At 37.1% G+C, this 22,402-nt stretch overlaps 1 protein-coding gene across 1 annotated transcript in view; it reads left to right on the forward strand.

Annotated features, from left to right (window-relative positions):
- LOC105222026 (protein misato) overlaps positions 1 to 22,402 on the forward strand; it is a 95,900-nt gene that overhangs the window by 30,485 nt on the left and 43,013 nt on the right. The window contains exon 5 of the transcript XR_007422704.1: positions 20,754 to 20,810. The gene's annotated coding sequence lies outside the window, so the exon portion shown is untranslated. The remainder of the gene's footprint in view (positions 1 to 20,753; positions 20,811 to 22,402) is intronic.

Genomic DNA, 22,402 nt, shown 5'->3' on the forward strand with positions numbered 1-22,402 from the left:
CTTTGCTAATTCTCGAAGGACACTTGTTATTGCTTTCCACAAAATAATAGGAGTGTTAGATATTTCGTTTTCAAAAAAGTCATTAACATCAAAAATTTTCACAAAATTAGAAAAGTAAATATCGTTCCATAATCTAGCAGCAATTTTAATTAGTTATTATTTTATTTAATCATTGAGTTTTTCTCCAGTGGGTAGAGGAATTCATTATATAGAGGAAACGCGGAAAACGATCAAAAAAATTGAGAAAACTAGGAAAAACTTATAAAGAGATCCAAAAAATCGTAAAATGCTCTCCTCAAATGATAGCAAATGTCTTTAATTATAGAAAAAATAATGAAACTCGTGGACAAAAGCGCAAAACATCCACTTCAGACGATCGCAATATAGTACGCTACTACAAAATTAATCCTTTTGCTTCAGCCAGGAGCATCCACGGCGAACTAAATTTGTCAGTTAATACTGAAACTGTTCGTAGGCATTTTGAGCAGAACAAATTATTCGCCAGAAGTCCACGAGAAAGGCCCCATTAAAAAAGAAACACAAGGAAGACCGCATACAATTTTCAAATGAGCATGGCTACTGCCCGCGTCTAAATGGCGAAACATATTGTGGTCAGACGAATCCAAAATTGAGTTATTTGGTAGTAGAGGTACAGTAGGAACTTTATCCGACGTCTCCTTAACTCAGAATGTAATCCCCGGTTTACCACAACAATCGTTATACTTAACGATGCCAAATCATGGTACGCGCTCGTTTCCACATTGTGGTGTTGGTCCAATTCTCTTAATTGAAGGCATCGTGGACCAAAGGGCATATGTCAAAATATTATATGAGACAATGTTAACACATGCCTCATGGAATATGCCATTGATATGGGTATATCAACGGGGTAAATGACTCTAAACATACTAGCAAGTGCGCAAAAAAATGGTTTAGGGCCAACGGAGTTGAGGTTATGTGGTGACCTTCTCAGTCTCCTGACCTCAACTCCATTGAAAGCCTGTGTACAGATATCAAGAAGAAAGTAGCTGAAGAGAAACCAATCAATTCGAGAGATTTATGGCAAGTAGTGGAAGAGACTTGTAAAGGAATACCAATAAAGCGTTGCCAGGATCTGATAGACTCCATGCCTCGGAGATGTGATGCTGTGTTAAAAAAATCGAGGTTATTCAATGGAAAATTAATTATTTTAATATTCTGTGAAACTTTGGAAGCATTATATATTAAAAATATAGAACGGTCACATATTCCATAAAATACTCCTATTTTTTTGTGGAACTAGTTTTTTAGTTTACTTGATATAAACTGCGATATAAAATTTTGCTTATGCTTAATTGAAATAAATGAAATCTGGAAATATTAATAGATCTTTAACAAATTACATTGTGTTAAAATTTTGAAAAAAACAAACATTTTTGTTAATGAAAAATAACAATTCCTTTTTCTCATGTGGCCACTCCTATTTTTTTGTGGACAACTGTACATATATTGGTGATGTTTCTTATTTAAACTTATAGAGCATCTTTTTCTGGTAATAATATGTCGCAATATAAAAAATGGATAATATTCTTATCAAATATGATTGTAATCCATTTATAACTTTGTAGAATAGCGAATATTGAATCCCTTCGAAATGTTTATTTCCCAAACATAGCCTTTTCCTATATGCTTTTACTTATGTTTCCGCAAGCATCTACATGACTGTCCGCCTTTTAACCTGCTATTAACCTCTTTAAACTCTCAACTCATCGCTTGTGTCTCTTTAAATTACACACTGATTTTGTTTCGAAATTAAAATCTTTTTCTGCATTCTTGGCATTCTTGCAATTGATTTGTGATGTTTTAAAGAAGCTACATTTGTAAAAGTTCTCTGCCATCGATAAGCTTCTTTACGCTACTAAATATTTGCACACACACATACAAACATGTTCTTAAAGGTATATGGTATATGGTAAGCTGTGTTAATGACAGCTCACTGTTCACTTAAATGCACTAGAAATCAGAGTTTAGTTAAAGTTCAAATGCAATAAATCCTTTAACATTGTTTAACACATTGTTGCAGCGTAGCAGGGCAGCAAGCATGAATAATAGACTAATGCAAGACTTTCACATGTCAATGCACAACCACAAATAACCGCATACATGATTATGTACGCGTATGTGTGTGCGTACGTGCACATGTTACTGGGGCATGCCGACTAGTCGCATAGTTTTGCAATGCTTGTTGCATGGTTGCTAAAGTTGCACAAGAAGCTAAGTGCGCTTGTGTGTGACCAAATGTTGTTAAGTCTGGTTTCCGATCCCACTTGTGGATATTAGTGCTTCATTTAAACAAATTTTGTTAGACATGTGTTAAGTTTACATTGTTGTGTGTAGCATGAAAGTTTTGTATTCGATTATCGTGATTTGAGAGTAGACGAATTTTTTAGGACTTAGCTAAATATTGGCTAGCCGAAAAAGTCTTTTCGTATTTCTAATCAAACTTCAACTTATTTTTTTTATATTTGTAATGAACTTTAATGAAATATCTACTATTTTGGTCGACCACTTTTTGCTATTTATCCGCTAGAGACATTATTCCATTAGTGTAAAACTTTTCTGGTTTCTTGGCAAAAAACTGCGATACTTTTCACAGGCTTCTTTTGAAGCCAAGTTTATTCCATTAAAGGAGTTCTGCATTGAACTAAACAAAGGGTAGTCCGATGGTGCAAGGTCAAGGTCATATAGTGGTTGTATCAAACCTTCCCAGATAAGCTCTCTGAGTTTTTGCCGAGTCATTAAAGATGTGTGTGGTCTAGCGTTGCCTTGATGGAAGACGAAGCCCTTCCTGTTGATAAAATCTGGCCGTTCCTTCCATTGCTTGCTGCAATCTCCTCGGTTGTTGACAGTAAAATGTAGAATAAATCGTTCGACCAGGCTGGAGCATCTCACAGTGGATGATTTCTTTCCACTCCCACTAAACACTCAGCATAACCATTCGATGCGTCAATCCTGGCTTTGCGACCATTTGTTGAGCTTCACCTCGCTTGGACCATGATCTTTTTCACACATTATTGTAGCATTTGATCCATTTTTCGTTTCCTGTTTCCATTCGCTTCAGGAATGGTTCGATTTCATTTCGTTTCAGCAAAGAATCGCAGATGGTACATTAAATTTTTCACAGACAATTTATGTGATACCCAAACATCGAGCTTCTTTTTGTAGCCAGTCTTTTTTAAATGGTTCAAAACCGTTTAATGATGTATGATGTAATGTTCCTTAGCGATGTCCTGGCTGCTTATGTGGTGGTCCTGTTAATCTTTTTCATAATTTCTTCGACTTTTTCAACGATAGGTCGAGCAGCGTAAGGTGCATCTTTCACATCGGAATTTCTAGAACGGAAGCGAGCGAACCATTGTTGTGTTACACGAACTGATACAGCTTTATCTCCGTAACGTTCTCAAATTTCGTTGGTGGCTTGCGTGGCATTCTTCCCTTCTTTTATAAAAAAAATTTCAAAATATAGCGAAATTCTCCATTATTTCCACTCATTGTTGATTTTTTTTCAACTGTTAAATTTTTTTTTAAATGAAGTTTAAATCTATGATATGACACAATGTGATTGGTAGCACTGGAAGCGAACGACACCAATTGACAAAATACGAAAATACCTTTTCGACAACAGAATATTGTTATTATGTATCTATGGATTTTTGTTTGTATTATTTTTTATTTTAAATGATTTTTCTTTAAATTTTTATATGCAGATATTTTCTACAAATAATTCACGATAACTCAGTACAATAAATTGTGCTGAAATATGGCAACACTATTCACTATTACACTGTGTTGCTTTAACTTTAGCTGCCATCAACACTATTTGCGGTTGTGGCATTCGGAGTTTCGGTTAAATGCTGTCGAAACAAAACAAAGTTGCGTCCAGCAGCAGAAGCAGCAGATTTGGTCTTTCGGTTAACCAATATCGATGATAAAACAAACAGCTGACTGTCGGACTTAATGGCTAACTGGCTGCCCCGACTAGCCAGCTGACCACTGAAGTCTGACGATTGCTCGCAACTGCAAGTGAGAGCTGACTTGTTCGTTTGTTTGTTTGCTTGTGTGTTTGTTGGCGTTGTTTGTGCAACCAAGCAGTTGACCAAGTCAAAGCAAATTATTGGCGGGTGCATTGGAAAATATCACAACTCCTTCGGTTTTGTTGCATAAATATACTACGCCATTATATAGTAAGATATTTGTCGTCTGCTCTTTGCCATTTCCTCTCACTGCTCTGCTCACAATTAGCCTATCTCAATGTGCAAGTTATTTGCTCGTGTTATTGGCAGCTCTATTAATGCACTTTGTTTGCTAGTCATATTGCTGCAACATATTCTCATGAGCTCTGGCAATTATGTGGTAATTCAATTGCAACAATAATGTGGCAAGCTTATTGGATTAATATAAACTACAATAACAATAAGCTTCCAAATGAGCTGATAAACGACTTTGACTTAACACGCATGTGTGTTACACAAATTAAATACAAGTAGAGTTGTGTTACCTCATGAGTGTGTGTGTTTGTAATAAATGTAGTTATGTATGTCTATACATATATTTGGTATGCTTGTAATCTGGTGGCTTTGTTTTACATGCCACACAATGCCAATGGAAATAGTTCATTGCATTCAAGCTCAAGCGTCCGTACCACAAATGCATTTCATTCAAATTAAAGTACGCCATTCAAATGGTCAAGAAGTTATTCTTAATTATTATATGACCCATTATTCGAAATATATATAGTATATACCTAATTTGATTCTTAAAATGTTTGCTGGTGAAGTACAAATATTGAAGTGACTTTGAGATGGCTGTGTTGCTATGCGTATATTTAAAGGTTTGTTCATGAAATGATCGGTCTATTGATGAAGTAGATAGATTAGATATCTTTGAAACTCTTCCATTGAGAGTGGAAACCGTTGTATGGCGAATATGAAAGCCGGGCTTGACCAGGAATTCACCAACAAATTCTTTGATCCATTTTTTTTATGAAACATAAATCGCTAAGTTCATAAAAACACGTCTAACCTTAGCGGCTGATACAGACAAAGTAAGCAATCAATAAGCTTAAATTTTTATAGTACTTCAGAAGCATACACTAGATACCATAATAAATTAGTCAGGTCCGTTTGTCTGCATATGCTTTTTGAGATCTCGACCAGAAATTTTGCTTACTTTCTCTTCTCACAAACAAGATACTCATTTGTCAGAACCGCTGATATCGGACCACTATAGAGAATTTCTGTCATATAAACTGAACAATGGGAATCAAGCTCTTTTAAGGAAAATTTTTCCAATTGATGAGAAATCTTCACCAAATTTGACACAGATTATTGTTCTAAGCAGCAGTCCGAAGAAATTGTTCTAATCAGGGTGTTATAGCATATACCTATCGTTAAAACTGAATTATCGGAATGAAATGCTGGTATGGAAGATTTTTTTTATTTTACGAGATATGGTGGTGACAGTGGTAAAATCTGCTGACAACTTTTTCTAATCGAACCGCTGTAGCATATACTATACGAGTACATAGTTGTCATCGAAAATGGATATCATTTTCCAAAAAGTAATCCAGACTTCCCAAAACAACTCAATCCTTTTGTCGTAAGACTTAGAATATAACAGAATTCCAATCGATCCGTTCAAAGAAGTAAACTGTGTAGCGGCATTCTACTTTCAACAAACAAAAATGTGTATAAATAATTGGAAAACTTTAGTGTCAGTTTTTAGTAAGCATATAATTTTTGTTATTGTTAAGAATAAAAAAAAGCAAATGGATTGTGTATGCATGCACCATGGCGTATGACTAACATACATTCAAATCCAATATTTTTCTATGAAATTCAAAAGTGAACTCCTCAAAGATATTCACTGCAAGCTAAATAGTCCACCCTTTGATGTGAATCTAAAAAAGAAAAAAACTATAAATTCTAAATTCTCCACTTTCTTCGAAAAATTTCCATTTTTTTTTATTTAAAAACATTTATATATTTTACTTATATATATAATAGGTTTAAGGGACTAAAAATTTGGTAGTACGTTTTCATTTTGTGCTTGTTTATATCCCTATTAGATGAAGATGATTTCAAACCCTGCATTAAACACCAAGTTCTCAATAATATTGTAGCCTTTAGCCAAATTTTAGAGTTCGTTTGCTTATGTTTGTCGTCGAATTTAGGATTTCAGATGGAGTTTTTTTGACTGACTCATTCAGGCCTATCATTTGTAGTTAGGCACTTTTTGTGCATCCGATGTTATTTTTCAAATTTTTGATAAAAAGTCTTAAAATATAGCTAAAATATCCATTGCTTGCGATAATCTGTTGAAAATTAATTTATCGATACTCTCATCTCTTTGATCCTTTACCATCTCTACTCTGACCCCATAACTATATGTCTGCGGCGTTGCTATTTATAGGTTTGATAATATTCCTTGATATACATACATATAAATCGGCGGTAATAATTCTGTTTAAATTTTACCACAGAAATATTATGAAGGTGTTATTCACTGGTCGGATCTGATCGGTTAGACCACATTGAGTGCTAAACTGGACGCTTAATTCATTGAGTATTGTGTCTTGCGAGCATAACTACAAAATTTTGAGTTTCATATTAGGTCAGTCATGAGAAGTATTTATAAAATGTAAGATAGTAGTATTTAGACGAATTATTGTAGATATCAACGATCCTTTTTTCGTTTTGGGATAGACTAATATTGCGTTCAACAATATGTTTTGACAACAAATGTTCGTTGGTTATCCGAAAATATTGAGTTTGTAATAGAAAATTGTTCACTTAAAAGGAATTTACTCTTTAAAAAGTTTACAATTGCACTGGTGTCAGTTTTGGACCACTAAATGAGGTAATGGCAGAATCAGAAGAGTTTTACAAAGCAGATAGATTTCTACTTCTTCGAAAAGCTATTATGTATTCTAGGAGTTTCATCGAACCGATTACATTCTTTTTACATGTCTTTATTTTAGTTTCTGCTAAGAAATTGAAAAAGTTCTAAAAAAGCTTTGATATAATTTTTTTATTCAAATAGTTTTTTTTTTGTTTTGCTGAAAAAGCAACAATAAAATTATGCCAGAAATCTTTGCCGTTGCTAAGCACGCGCAAAGTAGTAAAACGCTTTCAAATTGCCACTAAAAGTGTTGAACGACACTCTAACTTCAACATGCAGCACACGTGCCGCACGCAGCACAAACTATGCGACACAGCAGCTCAATTGTGTTGGCCACTTTAGCCCCATGCCGTCAGCCACATGCTTGCCAAATAAACGAAAGCTCTGCTCTTAGACGACAACACTTGAAGCAACAAAGTTTCGCCGCTTTTTTCGAGGACACCAACTTTTTTGCACAAATCCAATTTGCGGCAATTTCATTAGGCTTAACTAGGGCAACAGGCAAGAAAAAATAAATACAAAGAGTCCCATAGTAGGTGAGCGCTAACAATAAACGGCATACAAATGTGGCATGCAAAGGAGTTCACCCAGAAAGTTGTTGTGCGCCATTCAGACTATTCTTAAAAGTAAACAATGTCCGAAAGTAAGGTGCGCACATATAAATAAATTACTAAAATTGAAAATTACAAAAGGTTACAATGTAGTAATGGGTAAGTAGTTGTTATTTGATAACTTACCGATCCATTTATCAGTTCCAAGACGACGGCGTAAGTTAAAGTAATATTGATTTCTGGAGTCTGATTTGACAGCAATGAGACATAAGCACAGCTGTTCGTCTTTAAGAACTGTTGGTGGATTAGACTCAATACGTTATATGTATATGTACTCTCGCTCAGACAGCAAATCCAACACGCCTTTTGAATTGAAAATTCTTTGATCCTTTCTTCGGTATATCCAATATAGATAGTCGAAAAAGTCTTTTCGTATTTCTAATCAAACTTCAACTTATTTTTTTTTATATTTATAATGAACTTTAATGAACCAAATATGTATCATTTTGGTCGACCACTTTTTGCCATTTTTCCGCTAGAGACATTATTCCATCAGTGTAAAACTTTTCTGGTTTCTCGGCAAAAAATTGCGACAAGTAATTTTCACAGGCTTCTCTTGAAGCCAACTTTACTTTATTAAGGAAGTTCTGCATTGACCGAAGCAAATAGTAGTCCGATGGTACAAGGTCAGTGCTATATGGTGGATGCATCAAAACTTCCCAACCATTCTCTCCCTGTTTTTGGCGAGTCATCAAAGATGTGTGTGGTCCAGCGTTGTTCTGATGGAAGACGAAGTCCTTTCTGTTGCTCAGTTCTGGCCATTTTTTTATCGATTGCTTGCTTCAATCATCAGTTGAATGTAAAATGTGCAATCAATCGTTCGACCAAGCTAGAGCAGCTCATAGTGGATCCTTTCCAATCCCACCAGACACTCAACCTAACCTTTCGAGGCGTCAATCCTGGCTTTGCGACCATTTGTTGAGCTTCACCACGCGTGGACCATGATCTTTTTCACACATTATTGTCATATTTGATCCACTTTTCGTCTCTTGTTACCATTCGTTCCAGAAATGGTTCGATTTCATTTCGTTTCAGCAAAGAATCACAGATGTTAATTGGGTTCATTAAATTTTTCACAGACAATTCATGTGGTACCCAAACATCGAGTTTGGTTTTGTAGCCAGCCTTTTTTGAATGATTCATAAACGTTTAATGATGAATGTGAAGTTTCTAAGCGATGTCATGGCTGCTTAGGTGACGGTCCTGGTCAATCTTTTCCATAATTTCATCGACTTTTTCAACGATAGGTCGACCAGAGCGAGGTGCATCTTTCACATCGAAATTTTCAGAACGGAAGCGAGCGAACTATTGTTGTGCTACACGTCTCCGTAAACTTCACAAATTTCATTGATAGCTTGCGTCGCATTCTTCCCTTTTTATTCAAAATTTTCAAAATATAGCGAATTTCTTCATTATTTTCACTCATTTTTGAAGAGCTGTAACTTTCTTTCAACTTCCCCGAATTTAATTACTTTTTTGTTTAAATGAAACCTAAAATCTCACCTTTCCAGCAGTATATGGTATGACACAATGTGATTGGTAGCACTGGAGATATAGAACTGCAATGACATCTATTAGGAGATACGAAAAGACTTTTTCGACTACCCAATATAACCGCAAATAATGAGTGAATGACCTTAGTTGGGATTTCTTTGATTCATTGTATACAAACTATAAGATATTCCTACAAGTTAAGCTTTTTATTTAATTTATTTTTATTAGGTTCACTAAAAATTGTATTAGACACGCCTGAAAGTGACGCACGTGCAGCTTTGCATTCGTTATTTCATTTTCAGCTTACTGGTACTTTGCACAGATAAATAATACAGAATAGTGTGACCCAATTCACACATAAATAAATTCCTCACAAATTTATTCAAAAAGAACTATGTTCAGCAAATAATGCAGAAGGATGTTGACTACCGCTTGATTGACCAGTCCACGCCCTAATCTAATCGGCCACTCAGTTATCCACTCCTTTTCATCAAGTATGTTTATTAGCTCTTATACGCACACACTCGTAGACATACTCATGCTTTTCCACATGCTTGCCACCTTTTCACTTACTTGTTATAAATCTTCGCTTTCGACCCTTTTTAACATAAACACTCACCTTTTAGCAACACCTTCAACCTTCCTCTTGCCCTTATTCCTTTGTTGTATGACTCAATAATATTTAGATATATACATACTCATAGTAAATCTTAAATAACCCTAACAAATGCCATGTTGTCAAAGCTCATTCACAATTGTATACTTTCTGAAGTGTATGTATGTGTGTGAATTTGTTTTTTCAGCCTTTTGTGTGCATTGCTGTACCGTTAAGTGTTCGGATTGAGCGCCGTCAATGCGTAAAATGATAATGTGTACAGTTTATTATCGCATTCACAATTTTATGGGTTAAAGGACATTGGTGAATGCTGAAAGTGCTTCTGGCTGAATAGGTGAGTGGATTAGTGGCAGAGGTCCGCTACATAGTTGTATACAAACGTGAATGTAACGGTCAATTTGGTAAACGGAAGTGGAAAACGTGGCCAATATTTTACTCCCATACACGTAGTTGCATGGAAGACACATTAAGTTGGTGATTAAGGATAATCAGTGGATTGTTGTAGGCAGGATTTACTTATGGGGCAGTAATGAATTACACTCAGAATACAAGTTGGGTGTATTCAGAAATATTATCGCATTGAACGTGAGAATATAATTATTTATTTTATTAGACAATTTTTGATTTTACTAGCCCTCCAGCCATCGAAAAAGAAGTGAGGTGCTAGAATCACAGTAGACCGTAAAGGTCTTTCTAAAAAAGATATTTCGAAGATTGGCCATATAATCGTATCATGTCAGATGGACATGCTTTCTTTCCTCACTCCCTCAAATTTATCAAAATTGGGCCTTGTTGAAATAGAATAAAGAATGATTAACTGAATTGCTGGATATTATTGGACAACCTCCGCGTGCTTTGGGTCTGGTTGCAATGCAACTCCACATTCAACTGACAAAGTCATTTCTTCCCGCATTTGGGTTTTAACCACAACCACCACGATATTCCCCGAGGGGCCAGTCCGCATTGACAAGTTGGAGTAGCTCCAAGGGCTCCTGCTCCGCGTGGTACCAGAATTAATTTTCCGGTCATACCTCGTAGCCGAAGCTACTACCAGTTGAGCTTCCCTACGGCTCTGGACTGGTGGCCAGGAGTTGGACCCCACACACACATCACATACACACACCACTCATACAAAAACTAACTCTAATTCCCACCTAACCGCCTTCGCCGCTTAAACAATTCACGCGCAAACGACACTAACCGTTCGGTATTCCATCTAGTGGAGATCACACCACTAACATCTAATCGTCCATCAGTCCAGCTAATCCCCATACCACCCAGATCCTTAATGACCGAGTACATTCTGCAATTAAATGCGACCAATTTACTACCCCCTCCCCACAAAAAACACCCCGGCCTATCTGATAGGTGCCTCTGATGCAAAAATGCATTCAGAGGCCCATGCCCCGTAAGCAGAAAACCAAGACTCAACCAAGACAAAATCTGAAGTCTGGGTTATCCTCAACGAACCCAACGTCCCGAATGTACTAGTACGTCACTCGGCCGTTAGGACTGTTGTCACAACATTCTTGCCACCCACACTCAACTCTAATCATCTAAAAGCCTCTTGTTCCCTAGATATCCTTCCCTCTCCACATCATCGTCGGAAATCCAGTCATTCCGCAGTAATGACACACTCAAGCCCCTTCTTAACCTGAATGCAACAGCACGCTGTATGACGATAAGGTCAAGAGGGGATGTACCTTCAAAACCTGCACAGGCAAACAAGCAAGCATCAAACAACGCTGAAATGAGAGTTTTTGAGACCCCAAGACAGTCGTGGCTGCCTCTCACCTTACAGGGGCTCCATATGAGGCACAGGCCACAAACAAGCCACGATATATGGACGACGTCCGAGACCCCCATCACTCCTCAAAATGCGGCGTATTTTGCCTACGATTGCCTGCAGTCGCTCCTTTACATTCGCCAAGTGTGGAGTAAAACACATCCTTTCACTTCAGACATAAGACAGCTCCTTTTCGAGTTATCAAAAGCAGCTTTAAAATCTACGAAGAGGCGGTGTGTGTCGATCCACTTTTTTAAATTTGGCGCAAAGTGAATATCTGGTCCGTTGTTGATTTTCCAGGCCTAAATCCATACTGATAAGGTCAAATCAGTTTGTTGACGGTGGGCTTTAATCTTTCACACAATACGCTCGATAATAACCTTATATGCGATGTTGAGGAGACTTATCCTAAGGTAGTTGGCGCAAATTGTGAGGTCTCCCTTTTTGTGGATTGGGCAGACTATACTAAAATTCCAATCGTCTGGCTTGCTTTAGTCCGACCATATTCTACAAAGAAGTTTATGCATGCTGCTTACCCACCAGTTCTTCGCCGCCGTATTGAAATAGCTCGGTCGGCAATCTATCGGCTCCGCCGCTTTTTTTCTTCAATGGTAATGGCTATTCGAACTTCTTCATGTTCAGGAAATGGAACGTCTGCTCCATCGTCGTCGATTGGGGAATCGGTTTCACCATCTGATGGTGTTATGCTTTCGCTGCCATTCAGCAGGCTGGAAAAGTGTTCCCTCTATAATTTCAGTTTACTACAGCAATCACTAGTTCACCTCTGGGGGTTCTACATGAGTATGATCCGGTTTTGAAACCTTCAGTTAATCGCCTATTGGTATCCAGGAAGGTTAAAAATCTTAGTGGATGTGAGTTGCAGAAGAATACGAAATACTTTCTTGGAATCACATTTTTCACTAACTCGTTGTTCAAATTATTTCATATTGCTTTCCAGTGTAAACGCTCATATGCCAAAAACTAAAAAAAAAGCTACTTAAATAATGAAAAGGATCGCTTTTCTGTTGGGACATTAATTTCTGAGTAACGGAATTGATTGTTATACATATGTATGATATCATTTAAGCACACCACTTTGAGGGTACTGGCTTAAAGAGCCCACTTCTAACCTTCTTCGTGCTTACGGGCGCCCTCTTTTTCGTTTCCTTACCCCTTGTTGGGAGCGTGTTCTCATTCAAAGGAGCAGAAGAAAGCACAGAAGTGCTTCGAAATTTATTGGCATTTGATTGAATGGGGGCCCAATGAAATAAATATAAATAAAAAACAGCGCAGTTTGCACAAAATCCATTAAACGATATGTTGACGGTGAAATGAATAATAATAATAACGGTAAAAGGATGCGGAAAGGATAATAAAAGTGTCATTTGATTATCGAAGCTCATTGTTTGCGTAGATAATAAATTATCTGGTTTTGTTGCAAAGCCGCCTATGTAAATGACACAGAAGGAGTTTAACCTCCACACACACACACAGTGAATAACACAAACTGGAAAATTGCCAATGCCAACGAAGAGTGCGGAATTTTATGACGTAAACTTTTACTTTTGCCAACTCCGTGAATCTCATCAACAGCGCATCCGGTTGAAAAGTGAAAAGTGTAGGGTTATGAACTGCGATATCAAATATATTAAATCTCAACGACTTTACAGCGCAAGTTGTAAACCCAAAAGGTTAAAAGCCGCATCAACTTGACAAAGCTTTGACGCATAAAGAATACTGCAGAAATATGTGAAATAACTGTGCGCGGCGAAAACGACCCGCCAAGCCAAGCCAAGCCACCAAGGAAGTAAACAAAGCCAACCCCAAGGCAGTGGGAAGGTGATGAGAGCTCGCGTGCGGATTCACGCTTTCAATGCCACACGAAATTCCAACAAAAATATTATGCGCGTATGACTCTGCTTGCCGCGAAGAATGGCTAAAGCACTGGCAGCTTATAAAAATTTCCTCACATGATTTCATTTTATTGTTTTACGAGCCAAACGCGTACGCACCACGCGCACGCACACACGCACATACACATGTTTATGCACTTAGAGATCCGCTTTGCCGGAGGGAAATATATGCGCGTACAACAACAACCACAACGAAAATAAGCTATATCACAGCGTTGGCGAACAGCTGCTGCGTTACTGTCGACATGTTGTGGCAGCTACTTACTTGGCTTAAGTTTTGTAGTTTTACCTCGGGGAGCCAAATATACACATATCCCTACTCGTATAGGAGTTTTAATCCTTGTGCGCGTATATTTCTATGTGTAGGTGTGCGTGCGTCGGAGTGCGCGCAAGTTATGAATATTTTAAAGCCACTCACTCGCACATAAAATGCCAGACACAAGCTGTTACACGATTGCACTGACATTTGCAATTGCCAATTTTACAACTAATTTAACCGGTTTATTGGGTGGTAGTGGTGTCTTCAATATACTGTAAGCGCAGGTCTTATATGTACGAGAAGGCACAAAGTTCGATTTTTGATTTTCGAATTGATTGCTTTAGTTATACAATAATTTGATACAGTATAATTATTGTTTGATTACTTAGAGTTTGTCATTGTAGTACGCGTGTTTCTACATAGTGCCATTATCTGTCTTAATCCTCTTAAAATACTTTGGTTTGAAAAGTTTCACCTGAAATTTCATTTAAAGAACTGAAGAGAAGTGCTGTTTTGCTCAAAGATTGAGCTTAGCTTTTTCGAACCGAAAATTTAAAATGCATATTTGCTTTGTAGTTTTCCTTTATTTTTTTTACTAGTTGCCTGCTGATAGATTAGAATATCCTGAACATTTTCTTCCGATACTATAGTAATACGACAATCCGTGTAGTCACCATGTAGAACACAACTCATATCCGACAACTCAGCATATTGGATAACAAAATACAAGGTACATTACAAAGTAAACAGAACTTTTTGAATCTATATGTCGACAGGTGTGTTAGAATCTGCTGTCTTTACCGATTGTCCAGTGAGAATTTCATGACATTTCATCCATTGGAAGTGAAGTTCTTGCGTTTTAAGTGACAGTATATTTGTGTTATCGGTGCGAAAATGAGCTTCGAATAAATTGATTTTGTTTTAAAACTGGTAAAACTTTTACCGAAACGTTTCAATTGAGTTTATGGCGATGATTGTCCATCCCATAGCAGAGTGCGCGAGTGGTTACAACGTTTTCAAAGTGGTCGTGAGGACATAAATAACGATCAACTTGTGGGCCAATCAAAATCCGTGATCACCGGAAATTCCATCGAAACTGTGCGTGAATTCATCAAAAATCAGCCGAAATCATCATTGAAATTCATGGAAATGGAATTGAACATCTCCAAAACATCGATTTATCGCATTTTGACTGAACATTTGGGCTTACGAAAGGTGTCCGCACAAATTGACTGACGACCAAAAATTACTCAGAATCCAACATTCGAAGGACGCTTGTTACCGATTATTTAACCAAAAATCACATTTTAACCATTAAGGGGTCAGCAGGGTAATCTGGGCTGTTTTTTGACATGTTTTTTTTCATAGAAATTTTTTTTAGCAAATCGGTTCAGTAGTTCGACCGGAATCATGTCCGCCAGTTTAAAAAAGTGTGTGTTTGAGAAAAACGCGTTTAAAGTATGAGGTAGTGCCAGGTGTGCACTTCGAGCGTCCCGAACGTCGAGCGGTATTATTATTTTTGCGCCTTTTTCGAAACCTTCCAATGGTAAAGTGGGTTTCTATATTAATTCTAAGGGTATACGGGAACAGAAAATACAAAAAAAAAAATTAAAAAAGATTACCCTACTGACTCCTTAACCACTCTCTATATTCACCGGATATGGCACCGTGCGACTTCTTCCTTTTTCGAAAAATGCATTTGCCCATGAAAGGAAAGCGTTATGCGGACGTAGAGGCCATTCAGAAGGCTTGCACCAGCATACTGGCGGCCATACCGGCCAACAAGCTAAAACACTCGTTCGACATGCTTTTGGACCGTGTAAAAAGCTATATTGAAGTTGAAGGAGACTATTTTGAATAAAATAAAGAGATTTCGCCAAAAACCCCATTTGTTCTGTTTTTTTTAAGTCCTGTTTACTTTGGAAAACACCTTGTATATGGCAATAAATATATGATAACTCTCAAGAAGAGCTTGTGATAGAAATATGAAATTTCGTCCTAAAAAATTCTCAGGCAGTACTATGATAGCTTGACAATGTTTTTTCACATACAAAATTGAATATTTTATTCAAGCTTTTGATATTTCAAGCATACATATTTAAAAAAATTTGTGAAATTTTCAAAGGAAAATATTGAAAATCCTCGGTAGTGGTTGGTTGTAGTATGTTAGATACATACATATATCTAGATGATAAAATGTTAATTTAGGATAAAAATTGATTCAAAATTCCACAACTTACATATGTGTGTGGTCACTGTTTCTTTAAAGCCACTTTGTTTAGTAATTATAGTGCGTATAACTTGTTCTGTATACTACATGGCACTAGAAGCTTATCTCTTCAAGAAAAAAAATTTAAATATAGTAAGGTATTTCAGCGAATATGTTTACTAAAGTCATATGCACCCACTTCTCTGGCATTCTCTCACAAACCACAAAGCGGCGTCCTTGCGATCCGTTGCGGTGATGCGAATGTCACAATTTAAAACTTTTACGCCACACGACGGCACCGGCGTCTATGTACCGCAGGAGGAAACCCACATCAGCGCGGTGCCGCTATGGGCAGGAAATACCGAAAGACCGAGAAAAAACTACAAGCTTAAATAAAAAAGCGATGAATATGAATATGACACTTTTATGGCACTTTTACGTGCAAAAAAGCAAGCAGTGAGCGTAAAGCGCAGCCACTTAACTGTGTGTGTAAGAGTATGTAAGCTTATACACTTACATGAGCATTGGTGGCAGCACTCGGGACGTATGAGTAACTTTCACTATTGTTTGCTTTGCTCGTTATGGATAAGCTGTAAGGCAGCTGTTGAGGCAGAAAAGTGTTATGCTATTATTTTTTTTGCTTTCTTCTTTTATTTTTTTTCTTTTTCTTTTTATTTTTTTTTTTTATTTTCTTTTTATTTATTTATTTTGTCTTTTTATTTGGTTATTTTCATGTTGACACATTCCTACGAAAAAAAGTATATAAACAGCTCGTGAGGATATGACGAGTCATATTTCATTATGATAATGCTTGGCAATGTAAATCCGTCATTTTGCCGAGCTCAGAAGCGTGGCATGAATTTTTAAACATGAAAACTACAGTTATTTTTTTTATTTTTTTTTTTTCAAATTATTTTTTTTATTTTTATACTCTAAAAATTATATATGTTTGAAGCAAAGTTTTTAATAAGTAGAAAGAAGCACGTCCACTTCCTTCAAGAAGCTGTCGGAATCGCCGATATCGCACAACTAAGGCATATAGTTGCCATACAAGTCGGCCGGTCAAAGTTAAGTGCTTGTATAGAAAACTTTTTTATTTGACAAGATATTTTCATGAAATTAGGCATAAATTATTGTCCAATCGCGCGGTACAATCTCCAAAGAAATTGTTCAGATCAGACCACTATAGCATATAGCTGTCAAACAAACTGAACGGCCAAAATCAAGTCCTTGTATGAAAAACTTGTTTACTAGATAAGATAGCTTCACTAAATTTTATATAAATTTTGTCTCTGAAGCAACGCTACAATCTCTGCACATCTTGTTCAGATATAACCACTATAGCTTATAGCAGCCCTACTACTGATACTGATCAATGAAAAACAACATGTATGGACAACTTTTTTATATGCCAAGATACCTTTACGAAATTTTGCATAGATTATTGTACAAAGCAACGGTATAATCTCCGAAAATTTTATTCCGATCAGATCACTATAGCATATAGCTGTCATACAAACTGAACGATCAAACTTCAGTTCTTCCATGACAACTTTTTTATTTGTGAAGGGAATTTTATATATTTTTTTCATGGCATCGAGTTTTTAAGTTCCAGATTAGCAGTTGTTGTTTTTCCTTTGCGGGAAACGCGGGTTTAAGCTCATGATTTGCTGTTTCTATGACAATTTGAATGTCATTTCATGATTTTTTCAACGGTTTCTCGAAAATAACTGAAATCCATCATAAGCTTTCTTGGAATTGTGCCGTAAATCCGCACTTTATTTAATATAATGTTATATATACACACGTAGCTACAATAAAGTTTCCAATGAAATTTGCTGATTCTATGAAATTAACGCAACACAACGGTGACCACAAACGCGTTGCAACTACAGAGTTGTCATGCAACAGACAGATAGTGCTCACCACAAATCTTGGCCTTTATGCGGTTGCGGAAATGCATAGCTAAGGTCGTGGGCACAGGAGAGGGGTTTCGCTAAGACAACTACTTGTCATAGTTGCGCATAAAGACCGCCTTAAACTCAAATAAAGCCAACATATACTTACTAATAGCGCAGATATGTCTACTTGTGCTTAGTTTTGCTTTTGCTTAAAACTGAATTAGTGTCATGTTTGTTATGCGGCAATTGCTCGCTACGAGTGAGGTTATGTGTGCAGATGAGCTGTACAGGCGGTTACACAGCACGCATGCTAATACATATTTACATATATAATTGCTTGGGTATTACAAGCTCAGCAATTTATTAGCGCAAAATTGATTTGCATTTCAACAATTAACATATTATTGCTATCATTATCTATATTATGGCGGTTAAGTGAGCGAGAACATGTATATATATTCACTGCATGTCTATATGCATGCAGTGTCTATTTGTTGTAGTCCTAAACACTAATGCAAATCAGCAAACCTGTAAACCCGTAAACCTGCAAAGTTTGCATTTCCTTAGTCATTGGTATGCTGAATATTGCATTTCCGGTTTCCGTTGTCGTCATGCTTCGTGCAGCATAACAATTCTCCCACACACGTTTTGTGATTGCACTGACAAGTGTCAAAATTGATACTAAAGTGTATTTTGTCGGCGTTGTATTTAAGTCACTTGAGCGTTGACTACCTTTCTAGAGGTTGCGGGTGCGAATCCTGTAGTTTGATATTTTTAATTTTTATAGAAAAAGAACAGTGAAATGTTTTAAAGGGAAATACGTGAACTTATAATATTTCTTATATTCCTTTTTAGAAGTTTGATCTTGCGAAAAGATCGAAAGTTCGGTCAAAAAACAAGTAACGTTGACTGCAAACAAATTGTATTAGTTTTATGTGTGATGATATACAGTAAATTAGTGTTTAGGTAAAAATGTGTCTTGATAATAAATAATATAATAGTTCAGAGTTCAGTGTACTTCATCCGCAGTTTAGATCTGTGAACTGAATTTTCATTTGATCAATAACTAAAATATAACATAACAATAAAATAACGTTAACTTTGCCTTCATCAAAGCTACAATATCTTTACAGGTGCATGTCTAATTGCATAAAAGGGTATACAAATATTTTTGTATAGAATTTGAACAGTCAGTTTGAATGGTCGCTATAGGCTATAATTTTCTGATCTGAGCTGCCTTTTACAGTAATCTAGGCCAAATTTCGTGACGATACCTCTTCAAATGAAAAAGGTTTCTATATAAAGACTGCAGCTTGATCGGTTAGTTTGTAAGGAAACTATATGCTATAGATGGCCAATATCGGCGATTTCAACAAATGAGTAGCTTCTTGAGGAAAACATTTCGTTTACGAAATTTCAGATCGATATATCAAAAACTAAGTAATTAATTTTGTTATATTAGGTTGTCAAATATCTCCCTTCCGCCTTTTTGTCTTTTGAATTTCGCGGCTATGTATAAAGCGCTACAGAGCTCGTATCTGGCAATACTATACATCTTTGAAAGGTCTTGACATAACCTACAAAACGACGCTATGCATGATTAGTTTGGATATTGCGTTCAACAGTTATAGACGTGTAAACGTGTAAACTGACGCCGAAGTTCGCACTATTTTAAAGTTTTCCTTCGTTAAAGGCAAATCTACTGGAAAAACGTTCCGTGAGATTAATGTTGTTTTGGTGGATGGTACTCTATCACTTCGAACTGGGGAGGAATGGTTTCGATGATTCAGAGTGGGTGAAAACGACACAATGGATAAGCGAACCGGTGGAAGACCTGTGACGACGAATACCGATCAAATCATGAAAAACATCGAGTTAGACCGGCATGTGGCATCTCGTGACATCGCCCAGAAGATGGAAGTTAGTCACCAAACCATTTTAAACCATCTGCAGAAGGCTGGATACACAAAAAAGCTTGATGTTTGGGTGCCGCATGATTTGACGCAAAAAAATCTTCTGGACCGAATCAACGCCTGCGATATGCTGCTGAAACGGAACGAACTCGACCCATTTTTGAAGCGGATGGTGACTGGCGACGAAAAATGGATCACATACGACAATATCAAGCGAAAACGGTCGTGGTCGAAGGCCAGTGAATCGTCCCAAACAGTGGCCAAGCCGGGATTGACGGCCAGGAAGGTTTTGCTGTGTGTTTGGTGGGATTGGAAGGGAATCATCCACTATGAGCTGCTCCCATATGGCCAGACGCTTAATTCTACCATCTACTGCGAACAACTGGACCGCTTGAAACAGGCGATCGACCAGAAGCGTCCAGAATTGGCCAACAGGAAGGGTGTAGTGTTCCACCAGGACAACGCCAGACCACACACTTCGTTGATGACTCGTCAGAAGCTACGGGAGCTCGGTTGAGAGGTTTTATCGCATCCACCAAGTGATTAAGTACCACCTGTTCCTGTCCAAGGCGAACGCCCTTGTTGTTGTAATGTTGAACTCGAAAGAGGCTTGTGAAAAGTGGCTGTCCGAGTTCTTCGCAAATAAGGAGGGGGGCTTCAACGAGGGGGTATTATGAAGTTGCCGTCTAGATGGAAACAGATTATCGACCGAAACAGCGCATATTTGAAATAAATCCGATCACTGTAACACTTTATAAAGCATTGAATAAAGAGCAAAAAAGCGGAAGGGAGATATTTGACAACCTAATATATAGGCAATGTTTCTTTCTTGGTGTTACAAACTTCGTGGCAAAGTTAAAGGCAAACATGAAATTAATCTGAAATTCGGTCCCTGTTTTTGACTAAAACCACATCTATTTATTCAATAGATTTTAAGTAATTCTTTATTTTTAACCTTACTGAAGAGAACTTTTGTAGCGCTCTTCTTACAACCCCGTTATATCGCAAATGAATAAAAAATTTAATATATTTATAGATATGCATGTATGTATATAATGTTAAAAAACTGTTAACATCTTATAAAACCTGAATGAAATTTTATTTTTTTCCAGACACATATTTTATACAACTTTGATGAACCATCATTGAAGCATCACTCTAAAAATAATGTGAGTACAAGTTCTATTATATTATATATATAGATATTATTATTATATTTTACAATTATTCGAAATCATAACATAAATTTTCAAGGTCAAAATTCCATATACATAACTATGTGGACTTCGGTACCTACATACATACATATGTCTAACTGTATATGGAAAATTGCAGCCAATATTTGAGGTATATTAATAAATTTCAGCGCATCTAATCGTACAGGGTTTGTCCGCAAAGTAATAGGGCTGAGTCGATTTAAAAAAAATTATTGAACCGGAATTTTCGGGATGCCGGCCTTGGTTAGGTGCTGGAACAGGTGGTGTAACTTCCAATCGGCTAGGATGCCTTGTTGGATCCGATTGACCCTTCGTTTGGGGACTTCCATGTAAAATTTGGCGTGTACGGTTAGTCCAGGAGTAGAAAATTCATGGTGGACAATGCCTTTGATGTCAACAAAGACAATGGGCATTATTTTCACTTCGGATTTGCTCATTCTTCCGATCTTCATCAGCGACCTCTTCCCGCCCTCCAAAAAGGCCTGGAGCCACAGAAACACACCACTTCTTACTAAATCAAAATCTGGTTAAGCCTGATTGATCATATCAAATGTCTCTGCCTCAGATTTATCGAGTTTCACACTGAATTTAATCACGTACTTCTCGTCTAACGAACCCTGCATTTTCGGCTTGCACCTCTCGCAGAAACACGTTGCGTGGAAATGTTTGTTCTGATTCTCCAGGTGCTCGGGGACAACTGACCTGCCGCTCGTTCGTTAGCTAGGAACGCCCTCTACCGAATCCAGTCGGTGCACGCACGCTACGAAGTACAGACGCGGCTTAAGAAAATCAGTCCTATTACTTTCCGAACAAACCCTGTATGCTCTTATGTCAAAAATGATTGAAATTGCTCGAACGAAGCGCTCGATTCGATTTTCAGGTGAACTTTTTACTGTGTATGTGAGCTAATTTGATGAAATTCCTGTTGATTTTAAGTGGTTTTTTTCCTACTTACTAGCTGATCATTAGCGAAATCGTACCCCAAATCCTAATATAATGTATCACAAAATATCTTCCCGTCTTTGATCTTTGGTAATTGCGAGAGCATAAAATGTTCCGAACTTAGCCCTTCCCTACATGCTTATTAATGGCTTTATGATTTTTAACCTCGACTCGAACTTTCCGATGAGCTGAGTAACGGTTATCCTACCAGGTTGATCAGGGGCGGGTTACGATGACTGCGAATGCGAACTGTGATTACGAAACATAACAAAAACACATCCGTACTACAATCGAGCAAATCTCAAACATTCTTCAGGTTCTTCTCGCCTTAACACTTAAGTTTATCGCACGTTATCTTTAATCTTTGCTTTGATAAAATATAAATAGATTCTTGCATTTTGTTTTAAAACGGAAATTTTCATTAACCTCAAAAATTTAATTTCGATTTGTCGGCAGATTTTGCTTTGTAATTGCCTGCAAATGCAAATGGCCTAACTGAAAGTAAATACCTATATTTCAATAAAACACAATAAATTTTCAATTTTCTCAACCTCTGAGAAACAAGAAATCCATACACACACGCACACACTTTGCCTCAGACA

Source organism: Bactrocera dorsalis, chromosome 4, assembly GCF_023373825.1.
Source record: "Bactrocera dorsalis isolate Fly_Bdor chromosome 4, ASM2337382v1, whole genome shotgun sequence".
Classification (NCBI taxonomy): Eukaryota; Metazoa; Arthropoda; class Insecta; order Diptera; family Tephritidae; genus Bactrocera; species Bactrocera dorsalis.